The sequence below is a fragment of the Procambarus clarkii genome, chromosome 15 (assembly GCF_040958095.1).
Source record: "Procambarus clarkii isolate CNS0578487 chromosome 15, FALCON_Pclarkii_2.0, whole genome shotgun sequence".
Taxonomy (NCBI): Eukaryota; Metazoa; Arthropoda; class Malacostraca; order Decapoda; family Cambaridae; genus Procambarus; species Procambarus clarkii.
The window spans coordinates 48,662,770-48,680,845 of record NC_091164.1 but is presented as its reverse complement, the minus strand read 5'-3'; the positions used below and the strand labels follow the sequence as shown (position 1 = coordinate 48,680,845).

General features: G+C 39.0%; 1 protein-coding gene across 1 annotated transcript in view; it reads left to right on the top strand.

Moving 5' to 3' along the window:
* The first annotated feature begins 4,289 nt into the window (after positions 1-4,289).
* The window catches only part of LOC138365094 (tripartite motif-containing protein 59-like), a 91,120-nt gene continuing 77,333 nt past the window's right edge, over positions 4,290-18,076 (top strand). Inside the window, exon 1 of the mRNA XM_069325205.1 lies at positions 4,290-4,531. The gene's annotated coding sequence lies outside the window, so the exon portion shown is untranslated. The remainder of the gene's footprint in view (positions 4,532-18,076) is intronic.

Sequence of the window (18,076 nt, the reverse complement as noted above, 5' to 3'; positions counted from 1 at the left end):
ACATATATATATATATATATATATATATATATATATATATATATATATATATATATATATATATATATATATATATATATATATATATATATATATATATATATATATATATATTTATATATATATATATATATATATATATATATATATATATATATATATATATATATATATATATATATATATATATATAAAACCTAGAAGGGGTACCACCTCTGGTGCAAGTGTAGGGACCCATAGCCTCGGAGAAGAAAATAAAGAGTACTCAGAGAAGACCTTGTGGATCCTCACTGAACACTTTCATATTTTCTTCTCCTACCACCCCTATTCTTTTGTTAAGTGTGTATATTTATCTAACTTTATTTGAAAATGTCATTACACAAAAAAAGTTACAATATTGATTACATGCAGGGTACAAGGCTGCTTGTCACAAGTTGAAAAGCTCCTCCAGCTCCTCAGATGGCGGGCAGGAACCGTGGATGCAGTGAGCATTTCCTCTCTGGATTGCCACACTAAGGTGCTGAAAAAGAAAACTGGCAGAAAACTGAAAACTATATATATATATATATATATATATATATATATATATATATATATATATATATATATATATATATATATATATATATATATATTTATATATATATATTTATATATATATTTATATATATATATATTTATATTTATATATATATACTTATATATATACATATATATATATATATATATATATATATATATATATATATATATATATATATATAAATATATATATATATATATATATATATATATATATATAAATATAAATATATATATATATATATATATATATATATATATATATATATATATATATATATATATATATATATGTCGTACCTAGTAGCCAGAACGCACTTATCAGCCTACTATGCAAGGCCCAATTTGCCTAATAAGCCAAGTTTTCATGAATTAATTATTTTTCGACTACCTAACCTAACTTTTTTCGGCTACCTAACCTAACCTAACCTAACCTATAAAGATAGGTTAGGTTAGGTTAGGTTAGGTAGGGTTGGTCAGGTTCAGTCATTATACTACGTTAATTTTAACTCCAATAAAAAAAAAATTGACATCATACGTAATGAAATGGGTAGCTTTATCATTTCATAAGAAAAAATTAGAGAAAATATATTAATTCAGGAAAACTTGGCTTATTAGGCAAATCGGGCCTTGCATAGTAGGCCGAGAAGTGCATTCTGGCTACTAGGTACGATATATATATATATATATATATATATATATATATATATATATATATATATATATATATATATATAACGTTAGTACCCGTCCCCCATGGTCCAAGTAACGTCCCCCACGGGCCAAGTAACGTCCCCTACGGTCCAAGTAACGTCAGTACCCGTCCCCCACGGTCCAAGTAACGTCCCCCACGGGCCAAGTAACGTCCCCCACGGTCCAAGTAACGTCAGTACCCGTCCCCCACGGTCCAAGTAACGTCCCCCACGGGCCAAGTAACGTCCCCCACGGTCCAAGTAACGTCAGTACCCGTCCCCCACGGTCCAAGTAACGTCCCCCACGGGCCAAGTAACGTCCCCCACGGGCCAAGTAACGTCCCCCCACGGTCCAAGTAACGTCCCCCACGGGCCAAGTAACGTCCCCCACGGGCCAAGTAACGTCAGTACCCGTCCCCCACGGTCCAAGTAACGTCCCCCACGGGCCAAGTAACGTCCCCCACGGGCCAAGTAACGTCCCCCACGGTCCAAGTAACGTCCCCCACGGGCCAAGTAACGTCCCCTACGAGCCAAGTAACGTCCCCCCACGGGCCAAGTAACGTCCCATACGAGCCAAGTAACGTCCCCCCCCATGGGCCAAGTAACGTCCCCCACGGGCCAAGTAACGTCCCCTACGGTCCAAGTAACGTCCCCCACGGGCCAAGTAACGTCCCCCACGGTCCAAGTAACGTCCCCCACGGTCCAAGTAATCTTCCCCTACGGGCCAAGTAACGTTCCCCCACGGGCCAAGTAACGTCCCCCACGGTCCAAGTAACGTCAGTACCCGTCCCCCACGGTCCAAGTAACGTCCCCCACGGGCCAAGTAACGTCCCCCACGGGCCAAGTAACGTCCCCCCACGGTCCAAGTAACGTCCCCCACGGGCCAAGTAACGTCCCCCACGGGCCAAGTAACGTCAGTACCCGTCCCCCACGGTCCAAGTAACGTCCCCCACGGGCCAAGTAACGTCCCCCACGGTCCAAGTAATCTTCCCCTACGGGCCAAGTAACGTTCCCCCACGGGCCAAGTAACGTTCCCCCACGGGCCAAGTAACGTCCCCCACGGTCCAAGTAACGTCCCCCACGGGCCAAGTGACGTCCCCCACGGTCCAAGTAACGTCCCCCACGGTCCAAGTAACGTCCCCCACAAGCCAAGTGACGTCCCCCACGGTCCATGTAACGTCCCCCACGGGCCAAGTAACGTCCCCCACGGTCCAAGTAACGTCCCCCACGGGCCAAGTAACGTCCCCCACGTTCCAAGTAACGTCCCCCACGGGCCAAGTAACGTCCCCCACGGGCCAAGTAACGTACCCCACGGGCCAAGTAACGTCCCCCACGGGCCAAGTAACGTCCCCCACGGGCCAAGTAACGTCCCCTACGGGCCAAGTAACGTCCCCCACGGGCCAAGTAACGTCCCCCACGGGCCAAGTAACGTCCCCCACGGTTAAAGTCTTCATAATCTTAATTACAATCTTCATCAATCCTCAATCTCGTCTCATGACACACACAGTTACAGCACCGCTCCTGTGCCAGGTAAGTCCACTACGGGCTCTCCATAGCCCGTGCTACTTGCACCGCTCCTGTGCCAGGTAAGTCCACTACGGGCTCACCATAGCTCGTGCTACTTGCCTCGCTTCTGTGCCAGGTAAGTCCACTATGGGCTCTCCATAGCCCGTGCTACTTGCCCCGCTTCTGTGCTAGGTAAGTCCACTACGGGCTCACCTTAGCCCGTGCTACTTGGAACTTGTTCCGAGTAGCTGAATCTATAACAACAACAACAACGTCTCATCATAATCAACTTGATAATGGTCCAGGACGGACCGAAACGTCGTCGTCTCTTCAGTTTCTAGTGTGTGGTTTGGTCAACATTTTTCAGTCACGTTATTGTAACTTTTCATCTGCATATACTTGTTACAATAGAAAACAAAAGGTCCTGCTAAATGGGAATGAATCTGAGTGGGGAAATGTACTAAGTGGGGTCCCACAGGGGTCCATTTTGGGATCAACCATTTTTGTCATATACATCAATGACATAGATGAGAATATTACAAACCACATCATTAAATTTGCAGATGACACTAAGATCTGTGATAAAGAAGTAAGTTAAAGTGATATTGAGACCTTACAAAGAGATCTACATGAACTCCACCAATGGTCAGATGACTGGCAAATGCTCTTTAATGTCGATAAATGCAAGACCTTGCCTGTAGGGCACAACTACCAAATTGCCAGCTTTACCTTACAACAGATAGATGAAGAATGCGACATTGGAATCAGAATCCATCATTCACTAAAAGTTGCACAACAAGTGGGAGCGGCAGTAAAAAAGAGCGAACCATATCTTGGGAATAATCAAGCGTGCCTTTACCTTCAAGGAAACTAAAGTAGTCGTTTAATTGTATAAGTCTCTGGTGCGTCCCCACCTGGATTATTGCATACAGGCATTAATTGAGACCTTATCTTCAGAAAGACATAGTTGCCCTGGAGAAGATGCAACACCGGGCAACAAAAATCATACCAGAGCTTAGTCATCTCTCATATCAGGAAGGGTTGAGGGCCACTGGCCAAACAACACAGCAAACCAGGCATGACAGGGCGGAGCTCATCGAAACACTTAAAATACTAAACAATTTGGACGATGTTGATCCGGACACTTTCTTCAAAAGGTCAAATGTAACACGAACGAGGAGCAACGGGTTCAAGCTCAACAAGCCACAATGTAGGACAGAAAACAGGAGAGGCTTTTTCACCCGTATGGTTGTAAACCCGTGGAACAGCCTACCTGCCAAAGAGTAGGTAAGGTAAACGCCAAAACTCTACTGGGTTTTAAAATACAGATAAAAAAGATCATCCAGGCAAATGGGTAGGATCTTTGACAAGCCGCCAACTTCCTGTCCTCGTTGAGGCCACCAATATTAGTGTCTCAAGTAAATTAAACGTCGGCAAAGATCAGTAACCAAAGAAAATGGGAAGAGCGACGTGGCGAGTAAGCGAGCGAGCGAGTGACGTCATCACAACAAAGGTGGATAGACGTCTCCACGACTCGTGAGGTTCGCCTGTCTTAAAGACCTGTGTCCACAATACCCGCCAAATTGTCCCTCCCACAGTACTCTCAGGACACTTATGGCAGCGTAAGTTTGTGGTGAGGCCACACCACTGAAGACATTGAGGATATACCACGAGGGAGAGACAAAACTGTTGAAGGAAGGAGTCACTGGCTCCGCCTGACCACCTTGTTCCTCGCACTCTCATCATCCTCCGTAAGTACTTGAGTGCATTACCTGCTTGATACCTGGTTGATGGGGTTCTGGGAGTTCTTCTACTTCCCAAGCCCGGCCCGAGGCTAGGCTCGACTTGTGAGAGTTTGGTCCACCAGGCTGTTGCTTGGAGCGGCCCGCAGGGCCACATACCCACCACAGCCTGGCTGATCCGGAACTTCTCTTAGAAAACAGTCCAGTTTTCTCTTGAAGATGTCCACGGTTGTTCCGGCAATATTTCTTATGGTCACTGGGAGAACGTTGAACAACCGTGGACCTCTGATGTTTATACAGCGAAGAGTTAGGGGTGACATGATAGAGGTTTACAAGTGGATGAATGGACACAACAAAGGGGATATTAATAGGGTATTAAAAGTATCAGCACAAGACAGAACACGAAACTTAAATTGGATAAATTTAGATTTAGGAAAGACTTGGGTAAATACTGGTTCGGTAACAGGGTTGTTGATTGTTGATTTGTGGAACCAATTACCGCGTAATGTGGTGGAGGTGGGGTCCCTCGATTGTTTCAAGCGCGGGTTGGACATGTATATGAGCGGGATTGGGTGGTTATAAATAGGAGCTGCCTCGTATGGGCCAATAGGCAGTCTGCAGTTGCCTTTGCTCTTATGTTCTTATGTTCTCTGATTGTGCCTATGGCACCTCTGCTCTTCACTAGTTCAATCCTGCATTTTCTTCCATATCATTCACTCCAGTACGTTGTTATTTTACTGTGTAGTTTTGGGATCTGGCCCTCCAGTATTTTCCATGTGTATATTATTTGGTATCTCTCTCGTCTCCTTTCTAGAGAGTACATTTGGAGAGCTTTGAGACGATCCCAATAATTTAGGTGTTTAATCTCAACGATGCGTGCCGTATATGTTCTCTGTATTCCCTCTATTTCAGCAATTTCTCCTGCTCTGAAGGGGGGAAGTGAGTACTGAGCTTTCTGCTCGACCATTGTCTGCTCCAACATTGTCTTACACCCCCAACATACAATTGTTAATAATAAAAATAATAAAAATTTATTTAGGAAAAGTACATACATAGTTGCAGAGTTACAGTACAAACATTCTGTTTGATTTAAAGATAGAGGTAGTACATAAAATACCTAAAGCCACTAGTACGCATAGTGTTTCGGGCAAGGTGAGGTGGGGAAAAAAAACACTTAGACTAAAACTTAATAGTAATTAAGCTTAAAGTATAATTGCATTGAAAGAAAAAAATAAAAATAATAAAAGATGAAAAAGGGGGGGAACATGGTAGAAAATAGCCAATATACAAGTTGGTCAACAAACAGCATTTTTTTTCAACAATAATAATGTTGGGGTATGGAAATAGGACTATGGAATTGTTGGAGGTGTAGATGTAGGCCATTAGAATTGTTGGGGTAAATTATATGCCAATGGCATTGTTGGGATGTGGACATTGGCCTATCGAATAATGATAACTTTTATAATAATAATAATAATAAGAAATTTCACTGGGACTGTGTAGTGTTGCAAACCCATGACCAAGGCATTGCCAGCCGCATACTCTACTACTGTACCACCACTGACTTTCTTACAATCGGATTTCTACTGATATCACAGGAAGTCTGTGATATCCTGATATCACAGTCCTGAAGCCAGTCCAAGTTTTATGTAAGACCCCCAAGCACTCAGGTGAAGGATAAAGTACTGTAGTTCAACATTGTATGCACAACTTCAGATACACAGAAAATCACACTAAGGTGATATACATCAATGAACAATCCACTGGGGCTGTGAGGTGATGCAAACATTGCAGGTTCGCATCATCTCACAGCCCGAGGGAATTTTCTCATTGATGTATATCACTTTAGTGTGATTTTCTGTGTAAATAATAATAATAATATTATTATTTATTCAAAAGTTTGTGTGTGCAAAGAACATAAGAATATTGTTCAATTGAAGGGACAGAAGTTACACATACTAATGAAGCCACTATTACGCAAAGCGTTTTGGGTAAAATTAATAATAATATAGAAATTTTTTAATTAAAGTTGTGACGGGATAAAACACTTAATACTATTAGAGAAGTAAGCTAACAAAATGAGAATGTTCAAGGAAAATAAAAAATTAATACAAAGAAGGTAATACTTAAGGATGACAAGCATAGACTATTACATTATGGAGTCAGTAGTTCTAGCAACAGTACAGTAGTTTATTTACATTAATTACAGGATGGAAATACAAGGTCTAATTCAGAAAAGCAAGTGAACTATTCCTCATAACATTTTCTTTGAACATATCTGAACATAAAGTAACATACTATAATTTAAGGTTAATTTGGCCAACACTTACAAATAACAAAGATCATAAAGGACACGAGTAAACACTTTATCAAAGAAATGCATGAAATTAGATGACATTAAATGTAGAAATTAAATGTGTGTACTCGCTTGAATGAACTATATGGGGCATAGCAGATTCATTCCAGTGTGGAATTCATTCCTTCCGTTCGGCCCCAGCAACCCCCCTCCCCCCCCCCCCAAAAAAAAAATACAATCACATTAATGCATATGCTAGTCCACATTTGCCTTATGAAAAATTTAAATAATAAAGAATTTGTATTGCAATGAAATAAATTGATATTGCACGTTACAGTACTGTACTTACCCTACCAGATGAGTTGTGTAGTGCAAACTTTGTTAGTCTCAATATCCTGAGAGTGCCACACATATGAATATAAATTGTTTAAAGAACAGTAACTTTTCTAACAAATGTACATTATACACTACAGTCTGTACATAAAGTACAGACCACTAGAATCACACTACTGCAGTACACTTATATCATATAAACTACACTTTGTACATTTAATGTCATTAGAACTGTGTTGTACAGCTCAATTGGTACTCCCAGGTAAGTTATGGCTAGTGCTGGGTGCTGGTCTAGTGGCCTGGGCATCCTCAGAAGGTGTGTCCTTGCTAGTGCTGGGTGCTGGTCTAGTGGCCTGGACATCCTTGGAAGGTGAGTCCTTGCTAGTGCTGGTCCTGTTGCCTGGACATCCGCGGAAGGTGTGTCCTTGCTAGTAGTAATGAGAACTGCAGAAGGCCTATTGGCCCATACGAGGCAGCTCATATTATAACCACCGAAGGAGAAGAGATTCTCCTTCGGTGGTTATAATAGGAGCTGCCTCGTATGGGCCAATAGGCCTTATGCAGTTATCATTACTACTATCCCCTACACCTGACTTTCCTCCTCAGCTCTCTCATGCCTATTTATTGCCTGACCCTACCTCCTCATCACAATCGACTTGAGAATGGTCCAGGACGGACCGAAACGTCGTCGTCCCTTCAACTTCTAGTGTGTGGTCTGGTCAACATACTTCAGCCACGTTATTGTGACTCATCGCCTGCACACACAATGGCGTCTCCTTCTCCCTCAACCCGTGTCCCGCATTCACCACAGAAACTATTTATCATGAATAATACTATTTCGCGCAATTGTGGTTGAAATACTTTAATAAAAACTGGGTTGTGATTCTAGAGATTTAAATATTATTGTTTTCTCGTCTTATGGTGGTAAACGAGAAATGGAGAAGATTATAGTTTTCTCCATGGCATTCACGCGTAACAGAAAAACTATTACTTGATAACAATTGTAACTAAAAACTCTCGATTTAGAATTATTTGTGAGTTATGTTATTCGTAAATAATTATCACACGGAATACTGATGATTTTAGAGAACCACGTTCAATTCTCTAGCACACTGGCCATAAATGTGTTTAACTAGATATAATCTGACGCAATACTGGTGCTTGGTTTCGTAAGAATTCCAGCATCCATATGTAGATATAATGGCTAGTTTATGTGAACATTACTGTTAGTAAGTTTTAGTGACTACTGTAGTTACTATATAATAATACTGATTTATTATAATACAATAGTATTGTATTAGTGTTGGAAATTTCCAACATAACTCCGGGGGGAGATTTCTCGGGTCGCAGTGCAATGTTGAGTACTGACATACCTATCCCGAAGTTAGTATTAATGTTAATATGTTAGTACACACATAACGGATGCCCCGTAATTGTCAAGGACATACAAGAAATTTAAGTCTTGCAAAGAAATTCATGTTGAATGGAACATGTTATTGTGAATCATCTAAAGTTAATGACTAATAAAGCCTACAATAAACTCTGGGACTGGTGTCGCTATGACATGTAATGTTTATGTTACTAAGTCTTAAAGTCTTGCAAACTCTTAGATACTCTAGACGAAATAATGTTATAGTTGATAGCTTACACAAACAAATTAAGGATTAAATCATACAATTTAAAGTAACTGAGAATCCACTGTGAGGTGAATGTCTTGGAAAATTGTGACTTGTAACTGATTTGTTACTTGACATCACAACACAGTATCATCATGATTACTCAAATTGGATGGGAAATTATTTGCTCTTAGAGCTATAATAGGCTTGTAGTTTCCGTTTGCATTGTTGAGCAACTGCTCTGGTGGAAACATGTATTAAATATGAAATATTAAATGATTAAGTTAATTGCAATCAGGAACTCCCTAAAGCTTACAATAAACTCAACAACTAGGGTTGCAGTGACATGTAATGGCGTATTACATAGTTGCTGAATTGTAGGCAAACTCAGAAAAAGTTCCTAAAAACTGATAACATTATTGCATAAGTTGTATTCTACATTATTATACAGTAAAGTATTATTGGGTCATTCAAGATCAAGGGAGACCATGACACTACAGTAAAGTCACTGTCTAGGGTCGCTGTGACTTTTAACTATTGAGTTACTAGACAATAACATCACGCAGCATCATGATCACCCCAAAATCAAATGAGGAAATTTGATTTAATATGCACTGCCGTGCAGTAGTCATTCTGACTGATGGTATAACTAATTTGCTAACTAGGTAAAATAGTGTAATATTAGAGAACTGAAAAAGTTTGTTAATTAAAATCAAGGAAGATTCAGAGTCGACAGTGAGATTAGTAGCCTAGTCATTCTGACTTATGAGCTAATTGGACTGCAGCTCATAGGCTTGACACTGTAAACTCATTAATACATCCTCAACTTTTAAATGAAAATTGAGTTTATTAAATCAGTCTCTTTAAGTATAGTCAACTGTAATTAATTATGAGTACAGACTAGGCTAGTACTCAGTTGACACTAACTAAAGTCCCTAAACCTACCTAAATAAATGGTTTAAATTTCTAACGTACCTAAGTAGAGGACTAAGCTAATTGTGATAACTCACTAATTCTTAATGAAGTTACTCTAGCTAAATTGTGAGCAAAAATGTACTCAAATTATCATTGGGAGCTGTATTGAGCTCGTGAACATGGTGAGCTATATTGAGCTCGTTAACAGAGTTAACAGGGTGAGCTATATTGAGCTCGTTAACATGGGGAGCTATATTGAGCTCATTAAGCATGTTAACAGGATGAGTTATATTGAACTCGTTAACAGAGTTAACAGGGTGAGCTACATTGAGCTCGTTAACATGGGGAGCTATATTGAGCTCATTAAGCAAGTTAACACTTTCGCGCTATCTGGACGCACCGGCGCGTTCGGTTTCGTCTAACGTAAACGCATAGTGGACATAAAGTTATGTCAACTTTTAAAATATTTGTATAAAATTCAATTTTTATCCGATTTATTTTGGGTTTGTTTCAAACTGCGCGCTATGAGGCTCTCTTTCTCACCACTAGGCTGCATGGTACAATAAGTTCATGAAAGGTGTGGATAACTTCGATCAAATGGTATTTTGTCCCAAACGGGTTGCAGGTGGGTGACTTTAGCCGTTTATACTGGTAATTCTTCCCCCATATCATGTATTATATGCATATGTCTGTTTATGGAATTTTATTCCGATCAATATACAACCAAAAATAACTGCGTGCAACAAGTATAATCTTGACAAACATAACAAAAGTAAAAATATTTCGTGTGTGTTTGACGCTCACTGATATGTTCCAGCGTTGTTTTATATTTGGCGCTATTCTAACTTACGCTTTGTTGATATTTTTTACCTATGGGCACATAGAACATTCTATTGCGAACACATTGACATAAAAATGAATGACGTACATAGAAAATTAATGTCATGAGAGTGAAATAAGTATAAACTTTCAAAGCGCCGTGCGTCGTCCCGTCACCGATACCGGGTAACAATTTCACCACTTCCCACACTCTTGCGGGCGGGCTGCATCATTATTCTACGCTTATATTCATATCACCGTGTTGGGAATTTCATTGCGAGTCCATTGATACCAAAATTAACGCTGTAGAACAAGTGTGGAGGTGATTACAATCCCAAGAGTAAAAACATTTTGTTGCTGATGGGCGCTCACGGCGAGTCATCTACGTAGTTATTTATTTGGTGCTGGTATCCCTATATGTTTCGTGACTTATTTTACTAATGTTCTTCTAGAGAATTTTATTGCGAACACGTTGGTACCAAAATTAAATACATAGCATGAGAACTAAGGTCAGAAGAGTAAAAAGAGTATACACATTTTTGTTTTTACGCTTAAGCGATAAAAACGCAGCGCGCACATTCGGTTGGCTGAGTGACCTTTGCGGAGAGCGCGAAAGTGTTAACAGGATGAGTTATATTGAACTCGTTAACAGAGTTAACAGGGTGAGCTATATTGAGCTCGTTAACATGGGGAGCTATATTGAGCTCATTAAGCATGTTAACGGTGAGTTATATTGATCTCGAATTAACGAGGTGGAGCATTGTATTGTTCAATTATCATGGCGAGCAGTGCTCATATTAGCATGGGGAACATTAAAGCCCTCAATTGTTACGTTAACTCAGGGCGAGTTATATTGAACTCGAATTAACGAGGTGGAGCATTATAGCGTTCAATTATCATGGCGAGCAATATTGAGCTCGTATTCGCATAAGCACTCAATTATTACGTTAATTCAAAGGTGAGCTATATTGAGCTCATTAAGCATGTTAATTAACAATGCTGATGTTTAATGATAATGCATTAAACAAAGGGAAACCTAAGGTTGCTGGAAATTTAATTGCTGCTACGATTAATCCTATTCAAAGATAATTTATAACATTTTCCCAACCTAAACATTTCACGGGTTATTAGTTCTCTGTAGACTCACTTACATATTGGTAAGTTTGCAAGTTTGTTCGTGCTGCGCTCCTACAATAATTAAACAGAAACGAAAGAAAAACAACTCAAACAAAAATTGATGCAAGTATTTTCACTAACTCTTAGTGCAGAAAACATTGTATTAATAAGGTTTTCTTGGCAAACCTTAAGCGCAAGTATTTTGGACCTTGGTCCCAGTGAATTTATAATTATAGAAGTTGCTTGATGACTTCATAGTATTGCTAAATTCAGGAAATGCTAGATGCATTGAGTGCTAGATTCTCTAGCCTAATATTATTAATTACCTAGGGAGTGCTAGATTCTCTAGCCTAATATTATTAATTACCTAGGGAGACTGAGTGTGGTCAATTATTACTTGTCGAGAATAATTCTAGGTCTGCAGTGGATTCAATGGCTTGGTCACTGTGACTTGTACTTGTTTAGGTACAGACCACTGGTTTTCCACTGAGAGCTATGAAACATCTCGGCGAATACTAATTGCACTACATTCAATCTGGGTTTATTACTCAGCTGTGTTACTCATTTTAGCTTGCTGCTGGAGAATTGATTTACAGCTGACTAATTTGTTATTGTTAGCAGGCTTAGGCTTGTTCACATTCAGAACTTTACCAGTAAGTAAGTAGCCACCTGCAGATTGGAGCATATTCATGCCTAATCGTTTAACATGTCCAGTTATGAACTGGTAATAGTAGTCTGCTCCTATTAGTACATTCACATTGTTAAGGCGGTCAGACATTAACTTGTTGTCAGCCAAATTAATTTCACGTTCCTGCAGGAAGTGGGCTGTGTACCCCAGACCCTTAATATCTAGGTCAAAAGGAATTTGATCTACAACAATGGCTTGGACAGCCTTGGCATGACTACCTAGTCATACAAGCGGTTGAACTACTGAGTATTCATGGGTTCCTCGATTTATCATGAACCCTGACAGGTTTAATTTTTCCTGTCTGATTGGTTGTAAATTGAATGCCTCTGCCGCCTTTTGAGTAATGAAAGTTCTCTGGGAGCCTTGATCAAATAGTCCACGAGTGGTGTTCTTGGCTCCTCTGTTCTTTACTTGAAGTTGGGCAGTGGGCAAAGCAGCATCCACTTGAGATGCTTGGGAAATTATGCTGTACACATCTCGTACCTTGCAGCACTGTACTGGTGTAGATTCTCTACCTCCTATTCTAGGATTGACATAATTTGTCCTAACTAATATGCACAGTGCAGCATGATGCTTGCCCCTTCTACACCTATTGCAGGTGTTCAGTGGGGGTGTCACAGCTATTAACATTATGTGATTTGAGACACCTAGTACATTTGAGTAACTGTTTGAGTCGTCTGACTCTTGTGTGTCTATTAGGGTAATTGGTACATTTGTACAGAGAATGTTTTTGATTGCAAAACAAGCACATTCCCCATCCTACAGTTCGTTTAGGGGTTACCGGTTTAGGTAAAACAGTAACTGCAGGTTGAGATGGTTTTGCTGCTTGCATTTGCTTGTTATTTATTCTCTTGTGAGTACTTGGTGTACTCTGGGGAGCCATTACTGGGCTCTTGGGAGTGCTCTTTGGACTATTAGGTCTCTTAGGAGCACCTGTGGAGTTATTGGGAGTGCTCTTTGGACTATTAGGTCTCTTAGGAGCACCTGTGGGGCTCTTGGGAGTGCTCTTTGGACTAATAGGTCTCTTAGGAGCACCTGTGGGGCTCTTGGGAGTGCTCTTTGGACTAATAGGTCTCTTAGGAGCACCTGTGGGGCTCTTGGGCCTTACTGATGAATCAGTGTTTGACTTATTGTTATTACATCGATTATTAGTACCCTTATTACCTAGTGACAGTGTCACTTTAAGAGTTCCAGGTAAGGAAACTGATGTGGGTACAGTTTTGGTGCATTCAGAAGAGGCATTAAGTGCCTGGTTTGCTCTATGATTGCTTATATTGCGCAAACCTGTAAATATATCCTGCCTTGACAGGGTATTACCATTCTGGTATACATATAATTTATTGAGTGTGTCACCAGACAATTTTCTTTGGATGATAATTTTAGTCATCCACTCAACAGTTGGGTGATCCACCTCTTTACTGAAGGATTTTTAACAGTGACTCAAGCTGAAAACTAAAGGCTTGTAAAGAGTCAACTGATTGTTCTGGTGGAGATAAATCTAGTAATTGGTGTACAAGGTTTATAACAGTCTTCTTATTGTTAGCACTTACTCTAGAAGGCTGGTGTGAGTAATTGTGACCATTACTTGTGTTGCTTAAGGCTTCTTGCTTAGCCTCAGCTTTAATTACAGCTTCGGCTGCTGCTGCAGCATTAGCTTTATCATTTTCTGGTTTAGATTCACTGATTATTACAGCTTCACTAAGAGTTTCATCTGCAGCTTCACTTGTTTCTCTGGGTTCCTGTGAGGAGCTAGTTACTTCAGTAGCCTCATGCATTGAATTTATAGAATCCAGGGAACATTGAAAAGAGCTGTCTGAAAATTGATCAGACTCTGTAAATAAATTATTACGTGAAGTTGTATTGGATGAGATGGTAGAAAATGAAGGTTGAACTTCAGTTGTTGATCCTGTGTAGTGATCAGTATTGATTAGAGGATTCTCCTCATTTTGAGGTAGCTCATGTATTTCATCTGAGCTGGGTGCTTGCTTGGGTGTAGGTTTACTACAAAAATGTTCTATCCACTCAGGAACATTTTGTGTCGCAAGCACTTTGTTATATTGATCTAACTTGTTTTGAATTGTATTTTCATAGCTGGCAAGATCAGATTCTATCAGACGCAATTCGTCTGGGTCAGTATTACTGCTAAGGAGTATGTTTCTATAAGACTCGATTGTATCCTTCACCTGGACATATTTTTGGCTCGCCACATTTGTGGAAATGTTTAGGTCGAAGAAGTCAACTGAGTTAGTTTCTAAACAGTTGTCACATTTGTCAAGTAGTCTTGATAGGTGATTTTGAAGACCTCTCAGGCCAATACAGATTCTCCCTAATATTGCAGGAGTAGCCATTCAGGCTGTAAATTTGAGCCTTATAGGGCTTATATAGCTATTTGGACAGCTATGGCACTTGCTTCTTTTATGTAGTGCAGGTATAATTATTGACAGCCTGATATTTTCTTGAGGCAGATTGTAATTTACCTCATTTAGAGGTTAGCTACCTACCTAATAATAAGCAACTAAGATTTGAGTGGTACCTTGGTCTCACTACAGGTGTTCCTTAGCTTAGCTCTTCAAAATCAGCCTTGGATGGGTAGTGAACTTACAGTAACACTCAAAGATGTACATAGAAATATCTAATAAAATATAATTACACAATAAATGGTTAATCCCACCTATTCGGGTCAGCACTACTTAAATTAATAATGCACCAGCACTGTCTAACAGTACTAGTTAGGTAATAATCCTACCTATTAATGCAGCTAATGGTGTAGACTGGATTTGTACAAATCTTAGTACCATGTCAGTCTGAAATATCCTACCTCTGTTGGGTTGGCATAATAACTACAATAAATGTGGTGCAATAATGTGCAAATAGTGCTATGTTTTTGGATTTTGTAATTTAATAAATATATACACTCGTAGAAATTATGTGTATAAGAAATTAAATGAACACAAGAGAATTAATTGTGTTTTTCAAGTATTCTACTGCCATAAATAATATTTAACTCCTGAATGTACTTCCTAATTGTGGAATAAAATGTTATCAGGGTTAGTAATGATTAATTAGTATGGGATCAGCAATTTGTATTAGTATACTGGATCCTAAAATGTTAATGAATTCACTGACTTGAGTGAATCAGTAATTATGGATTGCATTTAGGCTATAATGGACAGTCTGCTGACAGCCATACATTGAAATATTTGTATAGCCCAATAATGGTTAACACATAATTGGTGTTAGTGAGGAATTATTATAGAAGTTATGAGCTGTTGCTCCTGGTGACCTAAAGATTCTTACCTCAGTATGAGGTGTAGGTCTAAATGTTGTGGGTAATTGACTGTGTCCCACGAGTGCTACCTTATACATGAGGTATAAGTAGCAATGAATTGGTGTGAATTAGGCTAACCTATGTGTTACGCTGCCGGTAGACACAGTTAATTAATGTGGTTAGTCTAGACTACTTTACACGGTGATTAGTTATTACTAATTAGTATGTATCTATATCTATATTTATCTGGTTCGATAAGGACCATAATGTGGGATATCTGGGGCTTGACTCAATTATTTAATTATTTAATTAATCAAATTAATAACGAAGGACCACCCACTTTTGAGAAAAGAGGGAAACTAATAAAAAGTGATCATTAGAAACACCAGGAAGAACCAGTGTCTGGATAAATATTAGAAAGAATAATCACTTAAATAAATAAGGGACTGTATGGTTAATTAACTAAAGTCAGAGCCTCAAACACCTACATTGGGGGGGTATTGCTAGAACTTCATATACATCTAGGAACTAGTGTGGTTCGTGCACCAGTTCATTGTTGAATAAAGAATATTGTGACCAAATTATTATAGAATCAATAGGTAAATTTAAATATAAAATATTAATGATTGTTAGAATTAAAGAGCAATCATCTAAGTAAACACATCCATCTCCAGTTCACATGACAAGCATTCAATATGATAATATCATGGATATGTAGAATAAATTGGAGCAATTAAATGTGTACAAAAAGTCTTAGCTTTAAGACGATTTCTATGACATCTTCCGTGCCTCGTCCTCGTGATCTCAGGATCTCCACATAGAAGCCCTTAGAGGTGAATAACACGAATGTAGTTAACGGCTCGTTGACTCCTCACATACGAGCTGTAATTTAAAGGATATTACGTAGCATTGAACTAGGCTACTTAAATCTCAATATTTATGAAAATAGAAATAAAGATTAGTGCGGTACTAACATTGGATTTTTAGTCGTCTTGCGATGTAACGACAGACTGCCCACGAAATATACAATCTCTAATGATGCATCAAGAAAGAACTATATACTTATCGTGAGTGCAGTGTATGCTGAAGTCTGCCGGTATTGCGTCTCAGCCTCAAACTTCCACAATGTTGTACACGTGGTTGAGAGTTTGGTTTGAATATTGATGCGTTATTATTTGACCAAGCACTGTAGATCACGTGGAAGAATAATTATTCGTTCTAAGCTGAGTATCAGTGTAATTCTTGGTGATAATCTCAACGTCACGACTTTGCTCTCCAAGTACGTATGCTCGCTGCTCACTCCGCAACACGAGCCTGCCACACACACACAATGGCGTCTCCTTCTCCCTCAACCCGCGTCCCGCATTCACCACAGAAACTATTTATCACAAATAATACTATTTCGCGCAATTGTGGTTGAAATACTTTAATAAAGACTGGGTTGTGATTCTAGAGATTTAAATATTATTGTTTTCTCGTCTTATGGTGGTAAACGAGAAATGGAGAAGATTATAGTTTTCTCCATGGCATTCACGCGTGACAGAAAAACTATTACTTGATAACAATTGTAACTAAAAACTCTCGATTTAGAATTATTTGTGAGTTATGTTATCCGTAAATAATTATCACACGGAATACTGATGATTTTAGAGAACCACATTCAATTCTCTAGCACACTGGCCATAAATGTGTTTAACTAGATATAATCTGACACAATACTGGTGCTTGGTTTCGTAAGAATTCCAGCATCCATATGTAGATATAATGGTTAGTTTATTTGAACATTACTGTTAGTAAGTTTTAGTGACTACTGTAGTTAGTATATAATAATACTGATTTATTATAATACAATAGTATTGTATTAGTGTTGGAAATTTCCAACAGTGATAATGGGTCCTATTACATCTGTCCAGAGAGAGTTTCAGTGCAAGATTTGCATTTAAGAACAGGGTTTTGTAAATGTAGTTGACACAAGAGAATGTGTGGAGTGAGATTATATTTAGCATGTTTAGGGAGTTAAACAAGGGGGCTGAGTGTTGTCTGAAAGCAGAATTGGTTATTATTCTGATAGCAGATTTTTGCTGGGTAATGATGGACTTGAGGTGGTTTGCAGTGGTTGAACCCCATGCACAGATACCATAATTAAGATAGGGATAGATAAGTGCATAATATAGTGAGATGAGAGCAGAGTTAGGTACATAATATCTGATTTTGGAGAGTATACCAACTGTTTTAGAGACTTTCTTAGTTATGTGTTGTATGTGGGTGCTGAAGTTGAGTCTCTTGTCTAAGAATAGGCCATGAAACTTTCCATCATTTTTATTACTAATGTTAACATTGTCTATCTGAAGCTGAATTGCATTTGTTGATTTGCTATCAAATAAGATGTAGTAGGTCTTTCCTATGTTAAGTGATAGTTTGTTGATTGACATCCATAATTGGACTTTTTTTAGTTCATTATTAACAACATTATTTAGTGTATGTAGGTTGGGGTTAGAATAGA